General features: G+C 43.6%; 1 protein-coding gene across 3 annotated transcripts in view; it reads left to right on the forward strand.

Annotated features, from left to right (window-relative positions):
- Positions 1-836: 836 nt before the first annotated feature.
- Positions 837-23,093, forward strand: part of Exoc2 (exocyst complex component 2) — a 177,499-nt gene continuing 155,242 nt past the window's right edge. For all 3 annotated transcript variants that reach the window (XM_028881075.1, XM_037205846.1, XM_028881104.1), the window contains exon 1: positions 837-937. The gene's annotated coding sequence lies outside the window, so the exon portion shown is untranslated. The remainder of the gene's footprint in view (positions 938-23,093) is intronic.

The following is a 23,093-nucleotide window of genomic DNA, read 5'->3' on the forward strand; positions in this document are numbered from 1 at the left end:
TGTATGTACTGAGTGCATAATTCAGCACAGAAAGGTATTTGAAAAGCAATAGCTTAGGCTGTTGTTGGTCTTCAATAATGACACTCTTGACCAGCACCCTGCAGCTATTTCCCTCCACAGCCACAGCAACACAACCGGAATCACTGTTCTCTGCCTCCCCCATTGTCCTCTGGTGCAGACCACTGTCCTTTGTTGCCTGGACTGCTATGGAGGAAGCCACAGGGAATGCTTGCTTCTATTCAGCTGGCCATCTCCAGAGCTACAGAGCCCAGCCCACAGGAGGGCACATTCAAAGTTTCGTACTTCTGGGCTGTAGATGGGAGTCATTTCTATAATTCTGGAGTCTTGGAAGTTTGCAAGTCAATTTACCTCTCAAGCCTTTGGAACGCCAGAGCTCTGACCCTTGGGTCCCTTAATATGGCAGGCACTCCAAGCTGGATGCAGTCCTTTGACTGAGGTCTGCCTCCTGACCTGGTGCTGACCTCTGATTCATTGAGGACCCTTCCACCAATGTCTACAGTGACCCTAACCCACTGTACCCTCTTCCACTCTCCACCCCCCCCTTTCCTCTCCTAACCGCAGGCTTCCACTTTCTCTCTCCTCCTTCCTGCTTCCCTCCTCCCTTTTCTCCTTTCCCCACCGACTCCTCTTCTTCTTTCCATCTCTTCACCCTCCTCTCCTTCTCCCTTCTTTTCCTTCTAGCCCTTTCCTCTCCACTTCCATTCTGTCTGTCTGTCACCTCCCTCCCACTTCCCTTCTCCTCCCTCCGGGTTGGAAGAGGCAGTCCATCCAGGGCTCGGCGCTCGGCTAGGCGGCGGATCGACGCGCTCGGCGCTCGCGGCGTGCGGAAGTGCGGCCCTACGGCTGGCTGCGGCGGCCCGGAGCTGGGGCGGGTCGGCGGGGACCTGACGCTGGCTGCAGGCAGTGGACGCTGGAGGTGAGTGGATGCCCTGGGTCCGGCGGGGAGCCGCGCGGTGTGGGACCGTTGGGTCTGGGCGACCTGGGAAGGTGCGGTGAGGAGCTCGGGGCGCGGTGCTGCGTGTGGGAGCCGCCGACCAAGCCTTCGGCCCGCCGCGCGTCCGCCTCCGCGCAGACCGCCGGGCTGGATCCCTGGGGTGTGGACGGGCCGGCTTTTAATCTGCTGAAGACCTCCGCACTAAAGCGGATGGGAAGCCTGAGTGGTATCTTCACGACTCTCTGAACCGGACTTGGTGAAAAGCAGCAAGTGCGTGTTTCTAAGCCAGCCACACCTCCATTAGGCCATTTGGTGCTCTGTACTGAAAAGCTAATGTCAACTGGGATCACTCTACTAATGCATAGTAAGACTTTGTTTATAAAGCTTAGCATGTGATGGCCCATGCTTGGTATCAGATTCAGTCAGTGGCGAGGAACTGAAAGTGAAAACAAGGATGACCTAAGTGTGAATGAATTAGAGATTAGCAAGGTAAAGTACGCTGATGCGTACTCGCTGCTTACATGTTCTCTTTTGTTTGACTCAGTGGACAGTATTTTTAAGTGGGGAAACGAATGTTCCCTCATCTGTTGGGAACAACCCTTGGAGTCGTTAGAAAGTGACGTTTTTTTTCTTGCCAATTATTTAATTTCCTGTTCTAGACATTTTGAACTATTACCTTTCAAAAGGTGATAAATAACCGCGTAGATTAAGTTCAAAACATTTTGTAAATGTAGTATTCTAATTCGGGGCTTTGTCAACTTTTTCCACTTAAAACTTTTCAAAGAATTTCCATGACCTTGTAAGTATCTATGTAAGTATATAAAATAAGTAGACAATGTAAGCATTCATTAACTATAAATCACAAATTTTTATTTTAAAACAATTTTTGAATACATGTAATTTTACCATTTATTAAAGATGAAAGTATAGAACTGGATGTACTCATTTCTTTTTACATAAAGAATTGTAGTAGCCGTACATGGTAGTGCATGCCTTTAATCCCAGCACTCGGGAGGCAGAGGCAGGTGGATCTATAAAGAGAGATCCAGGACAGCCTCGGCTGTTACACAGAGAAACCCTCTCTTGAAAAACGAAAACCAAACAAAAAAGAATTAAGTCTTGGTTAAATATTTGATACTACAGGACATGGAGCATCTTTAGTGTTTTTCAGAGTTGATTGAGATTTTAATTTTATAATCATCAATACTAAGAACATTGCTCTGTATACATGTGTAGTACAGAATTGTGGAAGTACAGTTAGGAACATTTTGGAAACTGTTGAAGATATGCCCTTACTGCCACGCAAAAACCATTGGTGATCTTTTAGAACTTCATATTAGCAGTTCAAACAGCATTTCTTCAGATCAAAATTCTGACACAACTCAAGTCAAAGACCAAGTCTTTTGATGATTGCATGCTGAGGAATAGATAGGGAAATGTATCTAGTTTTTGCTTTCAGTATTCAAAGGGTTTTCTTTCTTTAGGAGCAGAACCCTCGGTAGACATGTGTGTTAGTGTTTTCGTTGTTGTAACCAAGTACCTGCCAGAAGCAACTTCAAGGAGGAAGGCCTTTCTCGGGCTTCCAGAGAGGAAAGCATGGCAGCAGGCAGCTCCATGGTGGCAGGACTGTGTCCTGGACTCCTCACCTCTTGGTGGAACAGGAAGCAGACAGAAGTCAGGCTGTGGGGCTGGGCCTTAAAATCTCAAGTCCCTGCCCCTAGTGACTTCCTTTCCCAATGGGGCTCTTCATCCTATAAGTGTTCAGAACTACCTGGAGCAGCGTTAGGAGGTGGGGATGAAGTGTTCAAACATTTGAACCTACAGGGGGTGCTTTATATTCAAATAGTAACAAACAGTGAAAACACTGCAATTCATCACATACAGTAAATTGACCCTGAATTGAAGTGCTTCAGTTTAATACTCTTGGATATTAGGTGCATGTACAGAGAGAAGTTCAGAACAAAGGCTGATGAAGTTGGATTGGGTACTGCTGGCTAGCAACACCTTGGATTCACTATGGGTTTGATTTTTGAATTTGTTTTTGATCCTGTGTGTTCAGAAGACTTTCATTTGCCTTTTTTCTTTTCTTTTCTTTTCTTTTCTTTTTTTTTTTTTTTTTTGCTACCTCCACATTCGGTTACATGGCCCTGTGTAACTTACAGGATTACCACCCACAGTTTAAGAATCTGCATTCTGGTAGAAGACTTTGTGTTGACTACACAATCTCTAAGTGTGTAGCCACATCAGGATCTGACCACACAGGAAACGCTCGTGATAAACTTGTCCCTCAGTTACTTTTGCACATATTTTCTGGTTTACTTTATTATTTCTTTTGAGATGGTCCCACTGCTCAGGCTGGTCTTGAACTTGCTGGCTCAGCTCATCCTTAGAGCAGAGTTTCCTCAGTGCTGGGACACACACCACCTTGCCTGGCTTTTCTTTGCTCACCTTTATTGGGCCCAGGTTCCTGGTGGTGCCTACTGCGTAGTATACACGGTATGTTTTTTAAATGTTTACCCAGTGGATGAGTTTGAGGCTTAATCGGATAGTAGGTGATTTTGAGATTGATTGGAGTGGGAAATAACATTGATTACTGAGCCGTATATGGAAGTGTTGAATGATCTTAAACCCTGGGAAGTATATGTGTGGACCCCCTGGACTGTCTGCAGAGCTGGAATGGTAGAGGCTGTCCACTATAATCAAACACTTTACAGTATACAGTATATTTGTGTTGATTAGAGGAATGATTGCTAGTGATACAAACACACAAATTTGAAATAATTGTAGCGACACTGTGAGTTTTGAAGTTGTGTATACACATGCAGGCCCTTTTGGTCTCAGTTTGGAAATTAGAGTCAAAACTCTTTTGGTATAGGAGTGAAAGCGACCATTCAGTGTCCCATGCACTGCCACCAGCCAGCTGCATAACAATAGCTGTGGTACTCAGCATCTTTGGGCCTCAGTTTCCCTTATTTGTGTATTCAGACACTATATAAAACTTGATTATCTCAGCCATGTGTAATGGTGTATACCTGTATTGTCAGTACTGGGGAGGCTGATGCAGGAGGATGCTGTGTAAGATCTGCCTGGGCTACAAATGTTACCCTGTCTCAAAGCAAAAATAAACAAAATGGACAAACAAGAACAGCAAGAAACACCACCAACTAGATTATCTCAATCTTTGAACATTGGAAATTCCCACTCCTGTGAATCACGTTATCACATTCTCACTTAGCACTTGTCTTATTCTTAGTATGAGTGTTGTGATTATCAAGAAAACTCAACTGATACAGGAAGTAGTTGTAGTCATCCCTACATCTCCCAATTCTAGCATATGATAGAGGCATTCAAAATGACATCAGCCTGGATTCTGAAGGGCCGTTTTTGTCCTCTCAAAGAACGGCTTGAACCAGACTGCTGTCATGGTTGAGAGAAGAAAGGGTCTGGTGGGGTGGAGTGAGAGGGAAGCTCTGAGGAGTACAAAAAGCCAGGGAGGGCCTGTGAGTGTGGGTGTAACTTGGACTGCCTCTGAGTGGCCGGTGAGCAGGCATGGGCAGGTGCTCTTTGGGTTACTGAGTGCCTTTGGTCAGGCATGGAGTTTGGAATTGACTTGCTAGACAGCTTCCCTGCCCCCCAAATACATTTGGTCATTGAAAAAAGCTTCCTGAACGTTCTTAAACTCAGTACTGTTGGTGGCAATTACCACTGAAGTGGAATATTCATTTTGTTTTTATTTTTAGAGTACAGCTTGTTCTCCTGGACCTAAGGAAGGTCTAGATTTTAGTTAATGAGAAAATTGGCTACTCGGTGGATCCAAGTACCCAGAATTGTGTAGAGTGTTGAAGGTGCTACCTTGCTCTGCTAGGAGGCTCCTCTGGAAGCTTTAATGATTCGTTCACCCTCCCTTCCTTTTCTCCCTCCCTCCTTCCTTCTTTCCTTCCTTCCTTTTTCTTTTGAGGTCTTACTGTGTAGCCCTGTAGCCCTGGCTGGCCTGGACTGACCAGGCTGGCCTCAAACTCAGAGACCCACCTGCCTCTGTCTCCCAAGTGTTAGGATTCAATATGTTTATAAAGGTCATTTTCAGTTTTAATGTGACTTTGGAAGTTACATGGTTACATTCATTATATTATAATTTTACTGAGCGAGAAAGCAAGACAAATAGCCTGAGTCATTTGCTGTGGTTTCATAATGGGAGCCCCATGTGAGTGACATGATGTATGTGTATATAAGTCAGGGACTCTGCAGGAATCAGAATTCATGCCAGATGGTTCAAATGAGACTTTAATGAGGGGACTATTTGGAGAGGTGTGGCTATTTAAAAGATGGAGAGTCTCAAAGAGTGCAAATAGCTGGAAGGTAGAGAGGGAGGAAGTAGAGGCTGTTCAGGGCTGGAGGCAGGGAGGAGTAAGATTTAACTGGGCTATCAAGGAATCTTCTAGATTATCACCCACTTTCTGATCTATGCAAAATCCAGTTGAGCATTTTTCCTGCTTTTCAAACTGCTCATCCATTCATTTCTACTCTTAGTAGGTGATCTTGCCACCTGCTCCAGAAAAATAGAACTGTCTGAGTAGAATCCCATGGTCCTTGTGCTAAGACAGTTTCTTCTCCAGTTGTGGACAGAGACACATCTCTGTACCTGGCTGGGTAGCTCATCTGCTTCTGCCTGACTGTCATTCTGGTCTTGCTAACTTAACAGCCTTTGGCTCTGGCCTTTGTGTGTGCTTAGAGGCTGCACCAAGAAGGGCACCTGCAGGAAGAAATCTGTCCTCCCTTGATCTCAGACTCTTGTTACTCATTTGCTTCTGTAATTCTTCCCTTCCAAGCCATATTTTAAAAAACAATTGCTGATATCCTTTTTCTGTTCAGCTGTCTCACTGCCATGACCCTTCTGAAGGCCATGGTCATTCTTGGCCTCCCGGTTTCCTAATGTTACTTCTTCTGTCTACTGTAGTGCCTGGATACACAGCAAGCCGTTGGTGAGTGTTTTTATTGAACAAAGCTTTTCACAGTCCTAGTTTATCCTTAGCTCTCTCCCTGTCCCTGGGATTTGGGGATCCAACCTGTTGAGGTTCCACATGATCTTTTTCTTTAGAACCCAAATTGTCTCAGTGGCATAATAAGTGATTTTATTTGCTAATGGCTTCTTCAATCTTTTGTGGATGATTTGTCTTTTAGGGGTGACACCTGAACTTTTTTTTTCTGAGAAATACAATTTCTGACATCCCAGAAATTAATTTTTGTTGTTCCCCGTGGACCTAAGAAGAAGAGATTGTTGTGTACATAAGATATAATCTGCAACCCCCTCTCAGTGAATAGTGTTGTTTTTATGTGAAGCCGCCCCTCCTTTTCCTTTCCTTAAGCAATGTGACTTCATTGCTGACAGTTGGTCAGTGTCCAGTGGGTTGAGGAGCAGCCAGACAGCTTTAGACCTCGGGCTTTGACTGCAGTGTGGGAAGATGCTTAGCTGCCGTGCCAGCTCTGGGGAACGAGGTGGATTCTGAGTGGCTCTTCCCAGCGAGTCCATGCTATTCTGTGAGAAAAGTTGGATAATCCAGGCTTATGCAAAAGATGAATTGCATAGGAACTTTGAAGGCCTTGTCAGATTTTGCCTGTGCTCTCTTGTTCTGGTCATTCTTGCTTCCTGGCCACCCAGGTGCATTCTTTTCCCCAGTTCCATATGTCCAAATGGAGTAGGAGGTAATAGTTTTTCTTCATCTATAAACAGACATGAGATAAAATTAAAAATAATTACGTGCCATTCATTTATTGTTATTTTAATTACTGTATTTCCCCCATAACAGTCTAAGATATAAACTAAAATGTAATATTTTCATTAAAAACCGTAGATAACATATTTTAATTCTTTCTCGTTTGTGGAGGTAAAGAAAGAAAGATGTCCTAAAGAGAGAGGGGGGAAGGCCAGGCAGGAAGCTTGTGGCACTCACCTGCCTCTCTGCAGACCATTTGAGACCCAGAGTCTGACCAGCCCCGCTGCAGTCCACTTGGGACTCTGTGGCCTCTTTGAGGTTTGAGTTGGTTTTGTTTCTGTTAGCTATGGTTTTGCATTGAGGCCTGAGGAAAAAGATTAGTCACTGATTATTGTACAATTTCTGACATCCTAGGAATTAATTTTTTGTTTTTGTTAACTATAGTTTTGCATTGATGCCTGAGGAAAAAGGTTATTTTTATTTATTTATTTTTTTGATCCTAGAACTCCTTCTTGGTTATAATTTAATTTCCTGACTTTTTCCTAATATTATTTCTGCCAGTTAATTTTAAAATGTACTTTTAACCTGAAATTCTATAACAGGCAATAGCAATTTACTTTCTTTTATTCTACTAATAAGTATTTTGGAAAATTAAGTTTATGCCTCAGTGCAATAAAGGCAAGTTATAAAATTAAGAGTTTCTGATTCAAGCTGGGGAGCTGGCTTAGCAGGTCAGGTGCTTGCTGTGTTAATGTGAGGACCTGGGTTTGGATCTCCATCACCCGTGGAAGAGCCTGGCATCTGTTAGTCCAAGACTGAGGGTTGGAGACAGGCAGATCCCTGGAGCCAGCAGGCAGCCTAGCAGAGTGGTGAGCTCCACCTTGAGTCGGAGAGACTGTAAACCAGGAAGGTGGAGGGCAACAGAAGATATCTCACTGACCTCCGGCCTCCACACTTGCATTCATGGGTGAGCACACCTGCACACACCTGCACACATATCACACACATACATACATGCAGGCACACGTGCACACACCCTTTTTTTCCTCCTGATCTCTGTTGCAAAAACCCTTTAATGTATGTCATTAATGGTGAAGAGATAGACTGTATAACCCGTCCCATATAAATCTATAAAGAACATGCAATTATACATTATAAATTATAAGGAAAGATGGCCTTTTGACTTAATTTTAATGAAATGCTTTTATAGTAGTGATTTTCTCTTTTGACCTGTGATGGATAGGAGGTTAATTGATGTTAAATGGATGCTTTGTTAATCCTTCATCAGCTACTAAATTGGTATGGGGGAGTCCAGGTCAGTCTGCACAGGGCCACGACCAGATTGTTTTCTCAAGGAGGGTTATAGATTCCACCCTCCCCATCTCCCCCAAAGCCCACACTGCTCTCCAGCTGTCTGTGCAGGGGCCTCTTCCATCTCCTTTCCTGTTCTCTCCCCTCCCTTCATCCCTCTAGCTCTCCCCACCCCCTCCCTCTGCTCCCCCCCATCTGCAGAGTGACAGCTTGTAGATGTTGCGTGCGAGTGAGCTGGACTGGCGCTGTGTGGTCCGAGTGTGTGGTCTCGGCTCCGCAGAGAGGCTGCTAACAGGGTGGATGAGAGCGAGCAATACTGTTTACTTTAATTTATTTCGGATGCTGGAATTGTGCTCAGGGTTTCTCCTAGGCTTGCCCTGCACTGCCAGCAGCTTCCATCCCTCACAGCTGCAGTGCAGGCTGAACTGCCCTGGCCTCTCAGACAGGCACTTTCCTCAGCATCTGCCTGTTTAATCCCCTGGGGCTCAGAAATGTTAATGGCACTGCTGAGTGCTGATTATTTCCTTTCACTATGTCAAGATATATGGCCTTGAAGAAATTTCTTTTGAGCTGGAGCTAGACAAATAAAGCAGAAATTGTAAGATAGCAACAACGTTGATGTATTTTTAGAAATTGGGAAAGCTATTATTCAAAATTTGGATCGAATTAATCCAACTGTGGTCATGTAAAAGAATCTGGGAGTTAGGTGACATCTGCCATGTTTAACCATTTTAATAATATAAACCAATTTAAGCTGATGGTTGATTTCTTGACCTTCTGTGGAAACGCCCATTGATTTTGGCATGCCTGTTTACCGCTGTTTTGTCAGGGAATATTGCCTTACTTCGTCTTAAATGTCTGACAAGTTGAGACAAACGAAACTTTGTCTTATATTGTAGTATACACTAGGGCAGTATCTCTTTTTCTAGTGCTAGGGTTCTGAATATCTCAATAATATTTGGTGTTATTTCTGAACATTTTTGTTGAGGTGCTCAAGTGCATTGTTATTTGAATAAATAGCTATAGACTTTTGAACATTCCTTGGGATTTGTGTGTTGTTTAGCTTTTCTTTTCTGTCCTCCTGGAAGTCTTGTTGGAGTGAGATTCCTTTGTTGGTGAGTTGTCCAGTGAGAACAACAATTCTAGGCCAAGGGCATCTCTTCAGAGAGGCCCCTCTATTCTGCACCCCATTGCACCCCCACCTATCTTGGGCCCCTAGTTGTAGTATATGAACTCATTTGGCATCCACGAGAGGGGGAACCTCCCCGTCCTCCTCCCGTGTCTCTTCAGTGAGGACATGTTTCTCCTTAGCTTCTGTGTCTAAAATCAGAAGAATTAAAGTATGTAGTAGTGTTGGATACTTTTAAAACTTTTTCTTTTTAAATACAGCCATCTTGATATTTCTTCTAGTGTTCAACTTTCTTGGGATTGTGTATTTGTGGTGTTAATGATGTTTGTTACTGTAATATAAAAATCATGAAGCACAGTTAGTATGTTCTCAAAGTTGGGTGGCTTTCATCATTGATTCTAGAATATTTTCTTTAATCCAGAAGAAAGACCTGAATTTATCATCAGTCCGTTAACATCCTTTGTTCCTATAACTACAACTGATTAACTTGCTTTTTAAAATGTGGTTTTTACATTTATTTATTTATGTGGGGAGGCTCATGTGCCACGGTCCATGTGTAGGGATCAGAGGACAATCCTACTCTATGAAGTCCCTGCTGCTGTGACTGAGGAGCCTATAAAAGAGCCAATCGACAAGCTCTGTGTTCTTGGAGCAGTGCAGTCCAAGCTCTCTTCCCGGGGGGTCCGGCTTCATGGAGGACTAGCAATTCTCATGACCTTCATGGTCATGCTTCTGAGATGACTCCAGAGGTGCACCTCACGGGAGAAATGAACAAGTGTAGGGCAGAGTGATCACGGGGATGACCTCACGTAGTCCCCTCCTTCCACTGCATGAGGTCCAGGAATCAAACGCTGGTAGTCAGACTTGGCAGCAAGCACCTTTACCCACTGAGCCATCTTGTGGGCCCCACCATTCTACTTTATGGTAATTGGCTATTTGTGTTAATTATGGTAAAATAAATGAATAGTACTAGTCATGACCTGAGACATTTATTTAAGAAGTAAAAATTTTTTTTATGTAGAAAGAAAAAACCACCACAAATGGTGGCTAAGTCACATAATGCTAACTGACAGTGAACTTGTCTTTCGGGAACCTGATGACTTTAGGTTTACACATGGCAGAAATGCCATGCGAGTGCACTGTCTCTTCATGGCCTACCACCCACAGAAGAGCTAGCTGTACAGGCGCCTTTTGAAACCTTCTTTGGGCTTTGCACTTCAAGTGCTTGTTGGTTACAGATAAATTGTCAGTACTGTCCCTTCCTCTTACATGGATGGCTGTTTGAAACTGAAAAAACAAACTTTTTTTTTTTTTTTTGTGATACTAGTGACACAAGGTCTCGCTTGTGCTAAGCAAGTGGACTCCCACTGAGCTGTGTCCTCAGCCCTCTTTGCTTTTTGTTTTGAGATAAGATATAAGTTGCTCAGGGCAGCCTGGAACTCACTCTAACCAGGTAGGCCTTGAGTGATCCTGCTTCAGCCTCCTGAGTAGCTGGGTTTATAGGCTTTGGTCACCAGGTTGGAGAACAGCAGATTTTCTGATATCAAGATTGGTAGAGGGGTAGGATTCGTTTCAGTGAAATAATTAAGAAAAAGTTTTAGACCTACAGATTTGAATTTTTGGTTCTTCAGGTGATCAGAGAACAACAGAATATTGATCTTTGTACCTCTTGTGCCCTAGGAAAGGAACTGTTCATCTGTTCGTCTCAGATCGTGGTGCTTAAGTGGAATCCATCTCATTTTTTTTTTCCTGTAGCATGTTTCTGTATTGGTGATCAAGAGTAGCTGTCGTGATTGATTGCCAGTGTAAGATGTGATTAGCAAACTTAGCTTCTATGGTAGCTTCTGGTGATTGTTATTATGAAGACTTATTGATTTAGCATCGGCAAGATGGCTCAGTGGGAAAAGGCACTTCCCATGCAGGCCTGACAGTCAGAGTTCAGTCCCCAGAACCTAACCTACATAAAAGTAGAAGGGAGAACTGACTCCACAGAGATATCCTCTGACCTACATACACACACACAGACACACACACAGACACACACACACACACACACAGACACACACACACACACACAGACACACACACACAGACACAGACACAGACACACACAGACACACAACAGACACAGACACACACACAGACACACACAGACACAGACACACACAGACACACACACAGACACACAGACACACACACACACACACAGACACACACACAGACACACACACAGACACACACACAGGCACAGACACACAGACACAGACACAGACCCACACACACAGACACAGACACATGGTGGTGGGAGACTGGGAGGGAGGTGAAGAGGGAGGGAGATGTTGGCAGGCAATGGCAAGGTGACTCAATGTGGGAGGGAGCTTCCTGTGCAAACCTCATGACTTGGGTTTGATCTCCAGGATCCACATCAAAGCTGAAAGAGAGAACTGAAGCCACAGAATTGACCTCTGACCTCCACATGCATGTCTACATACTGATCATGTGTCCCTACACACACACACACACACACACACACACACACACACACACACACCAAAAAAATACCCAAAATAAAAACCTACAGTGCATGTGGCGCACAATCCAGAGGCAAAGAATGGCATCTCTTCTACATTAGAACATCTAGCTGGTGTTTCCCTCAAAGAGTGGCATCTCTTCTGCACTAGACCATCTAGCTGGTGTTTCCCTCAAAGAATGGCATCTCTTCTGCACTAGACCATCTAGCTGGTGTTTCCCTCAAAGAGTGGCATCTCTTCTACATTAGACCATCTAGCTGGTGTTTCCCTCAAAAGCCTCATTTCATGATTTTGCATAGCTGAAATTTCACGTGGTCTTTGAGGTCCCTGCTGCTCTGGTTGAAAAACTTATAAGAGAGCCAAAGCGCTGAGTCTTGTGTCCTAGGAGCTGCCCAGCCCAGCACTTTTCTCTGGGGGTCTGGCACTGTGCTGGATGTAGGAGTTCAGATGACAGTCCTAGCCATGCTGCTGAGATAATGTCATAGTCATACCTCACAGGAGAAATGAGTAAGTGTGGGGCAGAATGACAAAGGGGACAACCTCACATGGTCACTGGTCCTCGACTCTCTGCCTTAGGTCTCCTTCCAGAGTGCTGCCTCAGGGTGTGCTCTACTTGGCGTGTTTGTTCAAGGCCCACCTGAACTTCTAAAATTGTATGTTCCTACTCACAGTCGCAGGCAAAGTATATAGAACTCTATTTAAAGCATCTTTTTTTTTTTTTTCTGACCCCTCCATCCCTCTCTAGTGTTAACCTGTGGTGTGGCTCTTTCTCATCCTTTCTCTGTGTTGATTCAGCATACATACATATTTGTAGTAAGGTAGCTTTTGTTTTGTTTTCTAAAAAGTTAGATAGTATTAATTTGATCCTGATTCTGACACATGAACTGGGATAGTTATGGGGATAATATGTAAAACATTTATATTTGAGCTGTGCATATAGTCCTTTGTAAGGATACAAACTGAGATGTGCGGATATGGCAACATGTTTTGAAGTACTCATTCAGAAAACAAGATGAAAGTTTGTCAAAGTGGAGGGACTGGCTCAAAGGGGAGAGAAGACGCTGGATGATGGGGTGTAGAGGCTCTTATGTATATTGAAGATTTTCATAGTAGAACATAAACCAGTTAGAGGAGGATCAGATAGTGTGGGCCTAATTTTAAATCCCAGTTCTGCTACTCTCTTAGTCAGTGTTCTGTTGCTGTGAAGAAACACCATGATCATGGCAATTCTTTGTTGTTTTTTTCTTGTTTAAATGTTTTTTAACTTTATTTATTATTTGTGTTTTTCACATCATACCTCCTGATCCCATGAATAGCCCTCCCTCCCAGAATAAAGCAAAATAAAATTTAAGAGAAAAAAGGAAAAAGAAAAGGGGGGAAAGGGAAAATTTTGTCATGGAAGCTGCAGTGTGACACAGTGAGTCACCCAGTAAACTCCTTTATCCATATATCTTTATCAAAAAGTATCATTGGTCTGGTTCAGTCTCCACTACACTGTTGGCCCTGGGCCCTCACTGGGACTCTTCCTGGACATCCTGTTGCTTCTCTGTGTCGTGGAGATCCTGTAGCCTTGGGTCCACAGGACCAACCTCATCCACACTCCCCACCTCCACGCTCCAGCAGATCACAGATGGGATGGTGTTAGGGTGTCCCAACATATAACCCTGGTTCTGGGCATGGGTAGTTGCAGGGTTGTTCAGTCTGCCAGCTCTCCCCTGTCTTCACCACCAGGGGGAGCTCTCCAGCACTGCCCTGGCTAGTTTGCCCCTTACAGCAATGAGCATGGGGCAGGGCCAGTTCTCCCACCTTCACATCCTCAGGGTTGGCTCTCCCACACCTGTACCTTCAGGGCCAGCTCTACTGTGTTGTTCAGGGGAGGTGTAGGGGCCACTCTCCTGAGTGCTGCAGTTGATGAGAGGCAGAGGCAGCTCTCCTGTTATTATGATCTCAGGGCCAGCTCTTCCTGCCTCAGGCATTGATGGGAGAGGGAGCAGGTATTTGTCCCCTGCCCGTGCCAACACATGAAAGATGAATAATGGGGACAGCTCTCTAATACAACTTTGGGGCTGGCTCAACCACAACTCTGCCAACAGGGTCAGCTCTATTGTGCTGCCCAGGCGAGGTGCAGGATCCATTTCCCGAGTGCTACAGCTGGTAAGGGGGAGGATCAGCTTGCTCATGTGTTGCAGGTAGTCAGGGGTGAGGGGTCCTAAGAAGGTGCATCTCTCCTCCACCCACACTGCCTCATGACAGACTAGTTGTGGGGACAGCTCTCCCATGCTCACAAATCCTCCGCCAACAGGTTTGGCTCTATTGTGCTGCCCAGGCGAGGTGCAGGGCCTGCTCTCCCAAGTGTTGCAGCTGGTGGGGGGCAGGGACAGCTCTCCCATTCTTAGGATCTCAGGGTCAGCTCTCCCACCTGATGGGTGGGATGGAGGGTATCTTTCCCCTGCTGCCATGGCAACTCTTATAAAGAATAACATTTAATTGTGGCTGGCTTACAGTTTCAGAGCTTTAGTCCATTATCATCTTGATGGGAAGCATGGCAGCATGCAGGTAAGGTGCTGGAGTGGTAGCTGAGAGCTCTACATCAGGATTGATGCTGAGAGTTCTACATCTGGACTGGCAGACAGCAGGAAGAGAGGGAGAGACACAGGGCCTGGCTTGAGCATTTGAAACCTCAAAGCCCACCCCCAGTGACATGCTTCATTCAATAAGACCACACCTTTTAATGCCTGTCAAGGAGCACCACTCCCTAATGACCAAACATTCAAATCTGTGAGCCTATGTGGGGCCTCCTTACCCAAACCACCATAGCTACTTTATAGTGATGTGCTTGAGACAAGTTTTACTTTTTTCTCCTGGCTGGCCCGAACTCCTAGGCTAGAGCCATCCTCCTGCCTTTGGCTTCTGAGGCATAAGGACTCAGTGTATGTATGTATGCATGCATGCATATTTCCAACTGTAACTATGATCAGTTTTTTAGTTTCTGCTGGTGAGACAATTAAGCATTTTAGAATACTTTGAGGATCAGCCTGCCATCTAGCTAATCCTGCCTATCACAATCTAAATTTATATCTTTATTTACTAATTTGATTTAAGTCCCCTCTACTCTTCCATAGTTTTCATGTTTTATTTACTGTGAAGCATTTCCCTGGCTGGACTTTCCTGGTGCTTTAAAGAATTTCCTACTTGTTGAGGATGTTCCCCAGCCCCTGGCTCTAATAGATGAATGTGATTGCAGGAATCTTTGTGCCTAGTGATCCTCTTAGTGTAGATTATTTTCATCATTGTTCACTTCTCAAGAATGTTTGAAGTCAGTATAGAAGCATAGCTACCTGAGGACTTGGCACATTTTGGCTGAACTGTAATTCTCTGCAGTAGTGAAAGGGCTTGTGTTGCTGCCAGCAGTAATAGAGGTTCTCCCTCCCCAGAGTCAGTGGGCAGCCGTGAGCCTTCAGACCTCAGGTAAGAGCCAACAGTGCCACTCTGGTTCTAGTGCCTCTGAGGTTGAGTTTGTTTTTCACATACATTCGTTGCAACTTCTCTTTTGTGAATTGCCTGTGTAACTAGAGTTTTCCTGCCTGGCCCATGGTCAGGACAAATCTCTCTCACCCTCCAATCCTGCAGCTGCTCAGACCCAACCAAGTAAACACACAGAGACTTATATTGCTTAAAAACTGTATGACCATGGTGGCTTCTTGCTATCTAGTTCTTCTACCTTAAATTAACCCATTTCTATTAATCTATACCTTGCCATGTGGCTCATGGCTTACTGGTATCTTACATCTCACTTTTCATGGCGGCGGCTGGCAGTGTCTCTCTGACTCAGCCTTTCACTTCCCAGAATTCTCCTCTCTCCTTGTCCCACCTATACTTTCTGCCTGGCTACTGGCCAATCATTGTTTTATTTATTAATCAATCATCTGCAGCAGGACTGTTTCCAAGGGGGACAGCTGTGGGGTAGGTCTCAGGTGCTGCCTGACTTATGCCTCAGGAGGAGTTGTGCAGACTCATGAATAGTTACTGGAAGGAGATAGTTTAGTGGAGAGACAGGTGAGTTTGGCATTGCATGCCAGACCTGCACCTGGGTGGTCTCTCTCCAAGAGAGGAAGAGGCAGGGCCATATGACTTTTTATGATTTATTTATATACTGTGCACATTTTTCTGCTGTTTCCTAAGGGGAGCTAGCAGCCCAGGTTTCCAGTGGCCCCTGCTGAGCCTTCTTTCATTTGGTAATCTCTGCATTCTCTGCCTCCACCCTTCCTGAGCTTTTTATTGCCTAAAGCTAGTGGTTTACTAAGTTACTGCATTCCAAACGTTTTAACCCCCCCACCCCTGACCAAGGTGTTAGGTCAGATCTACAAGGAAGGCAATGGATGGACATTAAGTGGACTAAGGAGTAGTCAGTATAATTTTGCCTCCAACTCACCACAATCAGGAGGTTCTTATCAGTGAGCCTTGTAAAATCTTCAGAATAAAGTGCCACTTTTTCCTGGGAAGTTAAGTTCATAATAGCTTGCTTTTTGTCCCTTTCCCAGTCTCCTCTGACTTGAGACCTTCCTTCTTTGGAGAAAAGGAAGAGAGGGTTGACGTTGACCTAGTGGTCCAGGGAAAAATTGGACAGGGAAATTCTTTTGTTTTCATTTATTAAATGAAATACATTTATTCTAAAATTAAATGGAAATCCATTTTATAAATGTAAGTTCAGTTATTATTTGATCCTATCTGATCCTAGACAGGTCTTTATTTCTTTTTAAATTTTTTATTGATGCCTTTATATGGAATAAAGTGCTTCATTTTGGCACATTCATAGATGCAAATAACATACTTTCACCATTTCTGCCTCTTTCTGTAGGCCCAGCTGGTTTCTAGTGTGCTGGATCACAGGCTGGAGTCTCTGAGTCAGTCACTCACTACAGTCTGCTCTAAGAGACTTTTAATGGAGGTGTGGTGAGTCCAGTGGAATAGGAGAGGGCTGCTATTGCAAAGGTAGTTGACTGCTAGTAATTCCTAAGAGACAGGGCTGTGCTAGTCTTCCCAGGAAGCACCCAGATAAATCAGGAGGCAGAAGGAGCCAGGGTGGGGGACGACCTAGGCCAGTGCCCTTATTATAGAGAGAACAGGCAAGCAAGGATAGGCCATACCATATAAGCAAGTTTAGGATTGTACATTTTAATTATTATTCTTATGTGCTCCTGTCTTGTGCTGCTCTTGTTGGTTGGTACCCAGGATGTTTAAGGGAGGTTCTAAGTGTCTGGACTATGGGCTCCTGATTTAAAGGGAGCTTGGACTCCTGATTGTTTGGTTTGCGTATCAAAGGTGTGTAACATCTCACTCCTGATGTTTTCTGTTCCTAGGAACTAACCAGCTTTCTGTTTAACTGTCATGAATCACTGAAAAGAAAACATGATTCTCATACCCAGAGGACTTTAAAAAAAAACCAAAGATTTATTTTATGTGTGTTTTGCTTGCATGTGTGTCTGACCACATGTGTGCCTGGTGTATGGGGAGGTCAGAAGAAGGCATCGAATCCCCTGGAACTGGAGTTATAATGGTTGTGAGCTACCATGTAGGTGCTGGGGACTGGTGCTGGAGAGATGGCTCAGGTAATCCATCTCAACAGTCTCCATCCTACTGGAAAGACATTGAACTGCAGCTTCAGGATCTAGAAGCAGTGTAGAGAGAAAGGGGATTATGGGCCCCAGGAGGCATGCCTTAGCCTAGGGAGAGGGAGCCTGGGGAGCCCGACAGCCACCTGCTGCTCCTAGACACTTTGGGAGTCTTTATTTTGCAGATTTTCCTTTCATTTTGGGCTAGACTCTTTAAGAAATGTTCACAGTTTATGCAAGGTGATTTCTTAAAATTTTTTTTACAGAGTATTTTGAACTCTTCCAAGGAAGCATGACCTAAATTCTAATTATCAAAGCAAAACACAACTCTCTCCTCAAAGAGTGTAAGAGTGATTATTCTGGATCCAAATGTGAGTGACCATGGCCTGGGAACATAGATTGTCTGCTCCAGTGTGGTAATAGTTTCATGAAGTTTTATAGTGAAAGAACAAAGTCATAAATCAAGGCACCTTTTAAATACATTGGTGGAAACATTAGGTATGAGGGTTAAATCAAAGCAAGGAAATCTGTTTCAGGCCTCAGACTTTATCTGAAGACATTTGCCTTTTGGTTGGTAGAGTTAGTGGTCTGTTGTGAATAGATTCATAAAAGTTTTGTCTCGTAGTTATAAGGATGTGTAGTCAGCAAGGATGGCTACTGAGGAGGCCGGAGGTAAACTGTGATAACTTGTGGTTAGGCTCTGGGCCTGCAGCATTCCAGCCTAGCTTCCCATCAGTCACTAGACCTTGCAGCAGGTTCCATGGCAGCTACGCTTCCTTCCAGGAACTCTTGCTCATGGCCATCACCTAAGAGTATGTAACAGGCTACTTCCACCGCTAAGCACGTGCTGTAAGTTGTTTTTACTGAATTATGAAGGGCAGTGGAGTGACCACGAAGAAATCTTGATCACTTATTTTGAACTGCTGTCCTGTTAGGGCACAGTGTCGGGAGCACTGTGCAGTCTGCATTGTAAGGCATTTGCCTCCATTTTAGGAAGGAGCACACACTGCTAAAGGTTTGCTTGCTCTGAGCTGCTCATCAATTGAGATGTTGTTCAGAGAATTGGTTTGGAAGGAATCACTGGCCTTGGCATTGGGAACTCCTTCCTGCTACAGAGAGGAGGAGAAACGTCCCCATAGCGCACAGATCTTGGGGTTAAGTTGGACCATCTGACCAGAGGGACAAAACTAAGTTGGAAATGACTGACTACCTTTGTTTCCCCTTTCTGTTTAAACTACTGGCTAAAGATGAGGTGGAAGAGCTTTAGGGTGATACTACACTGTCTTTTCAGGTTTCTGACTGCTCCCTCCAGAAATCACCCCTTAAAGATTCAATTCTTGGTTTTTGCTTGTAGGTCAGGGAGCAGGGTCACTCAAAAGTTTGATGTTTGGATCCATTTAGTTAGTTTTAACGATTCAAATTTGGCTAGTTGTGTTACTTACCCTAGCGTTGGAGGCCATTGAAGACGTAAGGGCTCTGTTGAGGCCCATTAACACAAGCTGTTGCCTCCTGGTCAAGGAATGCTATCCACCTCTGACCCTGGATGGAGATATGCCATTCTGATCTGTTCCAGAGATTAGAAGATTGCACACTATTGTCTCCTCCCTTGAGAGCTGGCCTTGTCAATCACCTGGTCAAGGGACTACCCTCCAGGAAGCCTGGTTCACCTAAAGCCAAGCCAAGGAGGCAGTAATAATTACCCCTTCAACTGGATAATTTATTTACCCTTCCAAGAGGCTTGTCCTTTGTGCAGTCATTTGCATAGCTTCCATCATCTAGCATGGATACCTGTTGGCATTTTTTGGTTGCTCAGAAAAGTGATACTTTTAACCTTTTCTTCTTTGGGATTGTTTTATTTCCTTTTGGGTATTTGCTAAAGCTTGGGCATGCTTCCTGCACACTCTGCTTTCTCACCCCTTTTCTCAGAAGCCCCACTCCCCTCTGTCATAACTACTTGCTGTTCTTCATTACCTAAGCTGCCTGCTTGCTTGCTTTTGGTTTTGTTTTTTTGTTTTGTTTTGTTTTGTTTTTTCAAGACTGGGTTTCTCTGTGTAGCTTTTGGTGCCTGTCCTGGAACTCACTGTGTAGACCAGGCTGGCACCAAACTCACAAAGATTTGCCTGCCTCTGCCTCCTGAGTGCTGGGATTAAAGGTGTGTGCTACCACTGCCTGGCTGCTTTCTTAAAGGCATGTCTTTCTTCCTCTTCTCCATCCTCCTCCTACTGGTGACTTGTGAAGTGTTCAGCTTGCTGGACATGTTATTTTTATCTCTCAGACTCTTAATAAAATTGGCCTTGGGCTTTCTTCCAAGTCTTTCTAAATTCTCCCATTAGTGGGACTAAGAATTTAAAGTGTAAGCCTTGATTTCCCTGTAACAATTATATGTGAATTATGACTAATTTAACTTTTTTTTCTTAATTTCTTGTTTAGAATTTATTAGTTCTCTTAGGCTCTGGAATAGCAATAGAAAGCTTAATTAGGAATAGATTCCACAAGTTCTTAGTTTGTCCTTTTTGAATTATGGGACATATTCAGCTTCCTGTTTAATTATGTAAGTCACAAGCAATGCTTTTTGGTCATTGTTTGACATCACATCTACCTGTCTGAAGCCTAACGACTAAAACTGATACAGAATAGATGCTACCACAGCCATAGCATTGTCCTATTCTCTGCTTGTTCCTTTTTAGAAAAAGATCTGAAGGTATTATAGATGGAGCTTAGAGTCTGGGCATATAGGATTCGAGGAGTTAGGTTCCTTCTGTGACCAAAGGAAACATAAGACATAATTTCAGAAAGGTCATGATGTTACCATAAGGTTGTGAATTTGAGGGGCAGTGCTGTGTTGTGAACCTCAAGTTTTACCTACTGGTTTGTGTCTGAGTGCTTGGTCTTCAGCTGTGTCTTAGTGTCTCTTCTGTTGCTGTGATAAAATACCCTCATAGAAAGCATCTTAGAGGAGAAAGACTTCTTTTATTTTACCATTTCTTTTAAGTCCATTGTTGTGGAGAAGTCAAGGCAGCAGGGATTGAAACATTTAGTCGAATTACACTGACAGCCAAAATCAGAGAGAAATGGATGTGAGCATGCTGCTTTGCTTTTGTGTTCAGCTTAATTTCTCCACTCTTACACAGCTCCTGAGCTGAGCTACTGGCATAGTGAATAGAGACGAACTATTTGTTCAATGTCTTGCCATTCACAGAGTAGCCTTTACCACAAAGATTGGTCCTGTCCAAACTTGGATTATTGCTGCAGTGGACAACTCCAGTGTGGAATGAGTGGAGAACTCCAGTGTGGGATGAGAAGCATGAGATGCTCTGGTTCTTCCTGACTTAAGACAGGCCTGAGTGGCATTTGAACATCATGAACATCATCAGAGCTCCCATCCTGGAGAAGGCTTCCAGAACGGAGTTAACAGAAGGTTTAGACAGCAGAGAGCCAGGGAGAGTGGCCATCAGGCAAGAACAGTGCAGAAGTTGAGAGATTTGGAGGAGGCTGGCCGGCACCATGGTTTTAATAATCAGTAAGAGTCTAACATCAAGTAAGACTATTAAAAAAAAAAAAAAAAAACAAGCTTATTAAACACTGCAGTCTGAAGCAGTAATCTAGGAACATGCCCAGAACAGTCATTAATGTTCATGGTAACTGAAAAAAAATTTATGGTAACTTCTGTGATGATTTTTCATTTCTTGCTGTGCTGGGGATTAAAACCAGAGCTTTGCCTATGGTAGGCAAATGCTTTACCACTGAGCCACAATTCTAGCCCAGATTTATTAAAGGTGAATTTTGTCCCATATAGTACTAGAAAGGCAAATGCAGAGTGGAAACATCTTGGCCAAAATCCTTGAAAATTACAGATATGTTTTTTAAACTACAAAGCCTCTTATTTAGAAATTTCCTTTATATAGAGTATCTCATTATTTGTGACCTCTAGTAAGTGAAACCTTGCTTTATTATGCTATATTTTACAAACACATTTTCAAAAACCCTCATTATTATTGGCCTCTAGTAAGTAAAGCCTTGCTATATAATGCTTTATGTTTGCAAACAGTTTCAAAACTATTAGAAAGTTTCTGTCCCTCCTCATCCTAAGTGTTTTGTGGGTCTAAGAAATCTTTTCTACTTCTAGGTAGTAAAAAAATTTTGTTTTGTATTTTTATCTCACGTGTGTGTACGTGCATGCATGTGTGTGTGTAGATGCCTAGGACTGACATCACACATCTTTCTTTGGTCTCTACTTTTACTTTTTGAGACAGCTTCCACCTTAAGGCTGGCATTACAAGTACACACTGCTATGCCCTGCTTTTTACAAGGGTTCTGGGGATCTGGACTCGGGTCCTTATGCTCAGCTGAGCCATCTTCCAGCCCTCACTGTCTTATTTGCTTTTCAGTTGATAAGAGAAACCATTACCAAGGCAACTTACAGAAGAAAGAGTTTATTGTTGTTTACAATTTAGAGGATGAGTCATGGCATCATGGCAGAGAGCATGAACACAAGAAGGCTGGCATGGTGCTGGGGCAGTAATTGAGAGCTTACATCCTGAGACACAGCAGTGAAGCAGAGAGAGAGAGAGAGAAAGAGAAAGAGAGAGAGAGAGAGAGAGAGAGAGAGAGAGAGAGAGAGAGAGAGAGAGAGAGAGAGAGAGAGAGAGAGAAAGAGACAGAGAGGTGGGGAAGGGAGGGAGAGAGGGAAGTGGGGAACTGGGAATGGTTGTGGGCTTCTGAAACATCAGGCCTGTTCCCCGGTGACACAGCAAGGCCACACCTTCCAATCCTTTCCAAACAGTTCCACCAACTGGGGATCAAGCATTCAAATATGAGCCTATAGAGGCCATTCTCCTTCAAACCACCACATTTTATCTTTAATTTTTGAATAGCTGAAAATACTACAGTATACTGCTGCTGTTTGTAGCTCATTTGCTACATTGGTCAAAGCCTTATTTGATGGTACTGCTTTAATTTTACCAATAAAAATATATACAGTTTACAAAATACATACAGAATATGTTATTTCTTTCTGCTAATCTTTCTTTGGTAAATATGAATTTTAAAACACAATACACACACTTCTGCTTTTCAACTTTAATTCAATCCATATTCTGTTAAAATACCTTTAATTTTTACATTGCCCTTATATACTAAAGTTTGGGTATAGTATAAAGACTATTCTTGAAGTTATATAAATATAAAAAATACTTTGCAGTTTCTTGTCTGGGATGTGAGAAACTTGGAGATCACCCCCTTGTGTTCTTCTAGTAAGAAAAAACTCAGTTTTTAAAATTTTTTAGTATGAAAGTCCCTAACTTATCTCCTTCTGATATTTATCACAAGGCAGACTGCTGCCCTAAACATACAGAGACAAACAGGTAGATACTGAGGTTTGCCACTGCCAGCATAGTAGCCCCCTCTCCATGGTTACTTAGCACTGGGTTAGCCAGCATACCATGGGCAACAATTTGGAGAAAAAGCAAACATTACAACCATGCTAAGGTGCGACATGGATGTGAGAATTAATAGCTTACAACTACAATTATATGTCGAAGGCTCTAGTGAAAGTAGTACTTGATATAATAGCAGATAAGTAATGTAAGTAGACATTACATCCTACCCCATCCTGTTCCATTCCATCTCATCCTCTCACCTCTTTTTATACCAGTGTTACAGTTCATCCCTTCTCTTTCTATCCCATTCTATCCGATTGTATCCTGTCCTAGCCAACATTTCATCCCATCTCTACATCCCATTCTCTCCCAACATTCTGTCGTTTTGTTCCATCCCGTCCTAAAATTTCATCCCATTCCAAAATTCCTTTCCATACCAACAGCCCACCCTTTCACTTGTGTTGGT

The sequence above is a fragment of the Peromyscus leucopus genome, chromosome 5 (genome assembly GCF_004664715.2).
Source record: "Peromyscus leucopus breed LL Stock chromosome 5, UCI_PerLeu_2.1, whole genome shotgun sequence".
Lineage (NCBI taxonomy): Eukaryota > Metazoa > Chordata > Mammalia > Rodentia > Cricetidae > Peromyscus > Peromyscus leucopus.